Below are 6,000 nucleotides of genomic sequence, written 5' to 3' on the forward strand. Positions count from 1 at the left end.
CCAGCTACTCAAGAGGGTGAGGCAGGAGAATCGCTTGAACCCAGGAGGCAGAGGTTGCAGTGAACCTAGATTGCACAACTGCACTCCAGCCTGGGTGACAGAGTGAGATTCCATCTCAAGAAAAAAAAAAAAAAAAAAAAAACAGAAGTTGTTCTGAGTGAGTGAGTGGTGGGTGAATGTGAAGGCCTAGGACATGACTACACACTACTCTAGACTTTATAAACACTGTACACTTGGGCTACACTAAATTTATAAAAAAAATTTTCCTGTAATAACCTTAGCTTACTACAATTTTTTACTTTATAAATTTAAGTTGTTTAAACGTTTTGGCTCTTGTGAAGCATTTAGTTTAAAACATGTACAGCTGTACAAAAATTTTATTAATATTAAAAATAATAAATATTTAAAAATTTTTTGAGGCTGGGCGTCGTGGCTCATGCCTGTAATCCCAACACTTTGGGAGGCCAAGGCTGGTGGATCACCTGAGGTCAGGGATTCGAGACCAGCCTGACCAACATGATGAAACCCTGTCTCTACTAAAAAAAAAAAAAAAAAAAGACAAAATTAGCCAGGCATGGTGGCGGGGGCCTATAAGGCCTATAATTCCAGCTACTCAGGAAGGCTGAGGCAAGAGAATCACTTGAACTTGGGATGTGGAGGTTGCAGTGGGCCCAGATCGCACCACTGCACTCCAGTCTGGGCAACAAGAGCGAAGCTCTCAAAAAAAAAAAAAATTTGTCTGCATGTGGTGGCTTACACTTGTAATCCCAACACTTTGGGAGGCTGAGGCAGGTAGATCGCTTGAGCCCAGGAGTTCTAAACCAACCTGGGCAAAGTGATGAAACCCTGCCTATACAAAGAAATATAAAAATTAGCTGGGTGTGATGGTACGTACCTGTAGTCCCAGCTATTCGGAAGGCTGAAGTGGAAGGATCACTTGATCCTGGAAGTCAGAGGTTGCACTGAGCTGAGATCATGCCACTGACTCCAGCCTGAATGACAGAGTGAAATTGTGACTCAAAAGAAAAAAAGGCCGGGCGCGGTGGCTCAAGCCTGTAATCCCAGCACTTTGGGAGGCCGAGACGGGTGGATCACGAGGTCAGGAGATCGAGACCATCCTGACTAACACGATGAAACCCCGTCTCTACTAAAAAAATACAAAAAACTAGCCGGGCGATGTGGCGGACGCCTGTAGTCCCAGCTACTCGGGAGGCTGAGGCGGGAGAATGGCGTGAACCCGGGAGGCGGAGCTTGCAGTGAGCTGAGATCCGGCCACTGCACTCCAGCCTGGGCGACAGAGCGAGACTCCGTCTCAAAAAAAAAAGAAAAAATTAAAAACTTTTTGTTAAAAACCAAGGCAAACACATTAGCCTAGACCTACACAGGGTCAGGATCACCAATATCACTGTTTCCACCTCCACATTCTGTCCCACAGGAAGGTCTTCGGGGGCAATAACGTGCAGGGAGCTGTCATCTGTGGAAACAGTTCTGGAAAACTTCCCAAAGGACCTGCCTGGGCCTGCTTTACAGTGAGCTTTTTGTTTTATTTTTGTTTTTGTTTCTGTTTCCTTTGAGATGGAGCTTTGCTCTGTCACCCAGGCTGGAGTACAATGGCATGATCTCAGCTCACTGCAACCTCCAACTACGGGGTTCAAACGATTCTCCTGCCTCAGCCTCCTGAGTAGCTGGGATTACAGGCATGCTCCACCACACCTGGCTAATTTTGTATTTTTAGTAGAGATGGGGTTTCTCCATGTTGGTCAGGCTGGTCTCAAATTCCTGACCTCAGATGATCCGCCCCCGTTGGCCTCCCAAAATGCTGAGATTACAGGCATGAGCCCCTGCACTCGGCCAACCTTCTTTTTAATAAGTAAAAGGAGTACACTCTAACATTAAAAACATGGAAAATACATAAACCGGTAACATCGTCATTATCATTGTCAAGTATTATGTACTATATATACTTGTATTGCCACACTTTTATTCAGCGGGCAGTGCAGTAGGTTTGTTTACACCATCATCACCACAAACACATGAGTAATGTGTTGCACTAAGACATTGCTATAGCTATGATGTCACTAGGTGGTAGGAATTTTTCAGTTCCATTATAATCTCATGGAACCACCATCATATATGTAGTCCGTTCTTGACACTGTTGTTAAACAATACATGACTGTAGTTGTGTTTGTATAGCACACATCACCAAGTATATAAAATTTTAGGGTTATTTTTCAGCTATCTAAAAAAGTAGGTTAAAAATGATATATCCCATGTATATATCTTTTTCCAGTTCAGCTTGGCTATTTAGATAATTTGCAGGCACTCCACATCTAAAGAAATAAAATCAAAACGTATGTAATGCCCTTTACACACATGCTTAGTTTTTTTACATTGTCCAATTTTGATTTCTTTTAAGTAACTCAAGTGAAATACTCCATATGTCTGAAATGACCCAAATGGCATCCAAACCATTTGTTAATGAATCTGGCCTTTGTATTCATGGAGTTGCTCTGGGCCTACTTAATCACTTCCTGGAGGTTGGTGGGGAGCAAATTGGTCTATCTTTGTTCATGAGGCCAGTTTACGTTGCCTTAGGCAACAGCTCTTCTGACAAGAGAAAGTATTTGATGTGAGAGACAGAGGACAAAAAATAAAAAGAACCAATTTTTCTAAAACTAATTGTGGGAATTCCAAAACTTCTCAGGCCCAATTTGCTATTATTATAAAAGATACTTGTTTAGAAAGGAGGTATGTGTGTTCAAAAAGGAAACCATTTCTAATGATCTCTAAAAGATGCTGTTTAATATTTAGGTAACTTAAGAATTTAGTTCTCTATAGGGCTAGCACAAGAGTGAGTGAGATGGGGGTCTATACATGAGCTAACCAGAGGCTTAGCATCTTCTTTAGCCAGCAGTGTGCTAAGTGTTTAATAGCTGGCTGTCTGGAAGAGGGAAGGTGACTTACAGTGTTTGCCTACTTGCGTGGTATAAGTACTGCCAGCATAGGTTACCAATGCAATACCAGTAGAGAAGGGAAAGAGATGCTCAGCAGCACACCGTTACATAGTATCTCCACCGTACAGGTGCAGTAGATAATAAATCTCAACAGCCCAGGGAACGGTAAAATGTAGTGAAGTACTTAGGGAGTGATCGTGCTTCAGTATTTGGTGTCTTTGTTTTTTATATACAGTTCATCATTCTTTATATAACTTCGTCTTTAATGCTGGCTGTGTTTAACCACTGGCTCTCTGTAAACAGTTGACTTACCTGCTCCTGTCCATCACTGTTGTTAATCTGTAAGAGCTGTTTTTGAGTTTGTTCTCTCCTGAAGTTTGAGATACTAGTTAAGTAGGCAGGAAGCCAGGCATGGTAGCCTGTGCCAGTAGTCCCAGTGTATTAGTCCGTTCTCATGCTGCTAATAAAGACACACCCCAGTCTGGGTAATTTATAAAGGAAAGAAGTTTAATTGACTCACAGTTCAGCATGGTAGGGGAGGTCTCAGGAAACTTACAATCATGGCAGAAGGGGAAGCAAACATGTCCTTCACATGACAGCAGCAAGGAGAAGTGCCAAGCAAAAGCGGGGAAAACCCCTTATAAAACCATCAGATCTTATGAGAACTCACCCACTATCCTGAGAACAGCAGCATGGGGTAACTGACCCATGATTCAATTACCTTTCACTGGGTCCCTGTCACGACATGTGGGGATTATAGGAACTACAATTCATGATGAGGTTTGGGTGGGGACACAACAAAACCATATCACCCAGGTACGGAGGAGGTAGAAGTGAGAGGATTGCTTGAACCCAGAAGATCGAGGCCAGCCAGGACAGCATAGTAAGACCCTGTCTCTTAAAAAAAGAAAAGAGAAAAAGCAGCAGCCCAGGAGCACGAGAGCACGAGTCTAGCTAAGCTCAAGGTAATCCTTAGTCTTGGGTTGGTTTTGTTACTGATTTGAAGATTTAGGACAACTTGGGTAGACCTAGAATCATATTACAAGTTATCCAGGACCAAATTTCATTCAGTAAATCATGCTATAAATGATAATCCCAGTATCTTTTCAATGAATTGTGAAGTTTAAAGGGCATCTTATCAACCTCTTTTACTTTTTTTTTTTTTTATCTCAACTAATATCTGTCCTATTTTTAAGGAATTCTAAAAAAAATTTTTACAGTCTCCTGGTAAGTTTCACAATTGTCCAAGGCCAGATCAAATCCGTGAATGTCTGTTCTGAGGTTAGACCAGGACTAAAGCACTCTGTAAGGATGAATTGGGTAAGACTTTTCTCCTGATGTTTGCCACATCATTGGTCTAGTGGGATTATACAGTTCTTGGCCTGTCTCAGAAATATATGCTATTGTTCTTTACTTTATCAAACCTGATTTTCAGACATGCACAGTGGCTCACACCTATAATTCCCAGTGCTTTGTGCGGGCCAGGTGGGAGGATCACTTGAAGCCAGGAGTTCCAGACCAGCCTGGGCAACATAGCAAGACCCCATCTCTATGAAAAAAAAAAAAATAGCCAGTTGTGGTGGCACACACTTGTGGTCCCAGCTAATAGGAGGCTGAGGGAGGAGCATCACCTGAGTCCAGGAGTTTGAGGCCACAGTGAGCTGTGATTGCACCACTGTACTCCAACCTGGGCAATAGAATGAGACCCTGTCTCTAAAGAAAAACAGAAACATGATTCTCTTTAAAGGGTTAGAAAAGGAAATGAGTATAGCTGCCAGCCAAGAAGCAAGAACCACCCTGATAATTCTTGAGCAGAAAAGTCTAAATTTTAAATCTGATAATACTGGTTTTTGAGAGCCATGACTGAAGTAAAGTATCTAGAAAACATTTTTCAGTTGATATGGTAATCATCTGTAAGAGCAGTTAAAATGTGACAGATGGTGGGATGACATCGCAATATTATGCATAAACTCCCTTTCAGGATATGCTTCTGGATATCGTTTATTTGCCAGAAAGAAAAAGCACTGCATTACAAAATGACCCACTGCAGTGAATCTATATATTATACTTATCCCAGCATAAGTTTAAAAAAAAATTGTGAGGGAAGGCTGGGCGCTGTGGCTCACGCCTGTAATTCCAGCACTTTGGGAGGTCAAGGCAAGTGAATCACCTGAGGTCAGGAGTTCAAGACCAGCCTGGCCAACATGATGAAACCCCATCTCCACTAAAAATACAAAAATTAGTTGGATGTAGTGGTGGGTGCCTGTAATCCCAGCTACTCAGGAGGCTGAGTCAGGAGAATCCTTGAACCCAGGAGGCAGAGGTTGCAGGGAGCCAAGGTCATGCCATTGTACTACAGCCTGGGTGGCAAAGTGAGACTCCAAAAAAAAAATTATGAGAGATAGAGGTCAGAGATGGAAGTGGCTGGCTGACAAAGGTACTCATTGTCGAATCTCAAGGCTAATGGTTTCTGTTAACCAAGATTAGTAAATTACCACACTGAGCGATAACCCAAGGTCTATTTTTTACAATCTTTTTACATTTTTTAATGATATAAAAATAAACAGGAATATGGGACAGAGACTGGTAGTGGCCTACAAAGCCTAAAATATTTGCTATTTGACCCTTTCCAGAAAAAGTTTACCAATCCCTGAAAGGTCAAAAACAGCCTGTGAAGTAGATATGATCTGCAAGATGTATTTTATTTTTCCCAAAATGTAATTTATTTTTCATTTAAATTAGTTGCAAATATATTCAGACTGTAAAATATCACTTGCAAATTGAGATGTTCAGCTTCTTTTGGAAACTGGATGATTTGGAAACCCTAAGTCTTCATTCCATATGGCAGCAAATCGGCCAAAGGTAAGTAGGACTGTCTCAATAGGATTATAAGGTAGTGAGTTCATGTATTAGAGGGACACAAGCACGCTTTCTCCTTTAAGTCACAGTTTTGTTCTGAGTTGACAAACTGACTTGAGCTGAAACTTTAGTTTCAACTTTTCTAATTCCAGGAAAAACATCTGCCTTGAGGCTGTAACCCTAAGAA

This window comes from Chlorocebus sabaeus, chromosome 7 (assembly GCF_047675955.1).
Source record: "Chlorocebus sabaeus isolate Y175 chromosome 7, mChlSab1.0.hap1, whole genome shotgun sequence".
Lineage (NCBI taxonomy): Eukaryota > Metazoa > Chordata > Mammalia > Primates > Cercopithecidae > Chlorocebus > Chlorocebus sabaeus.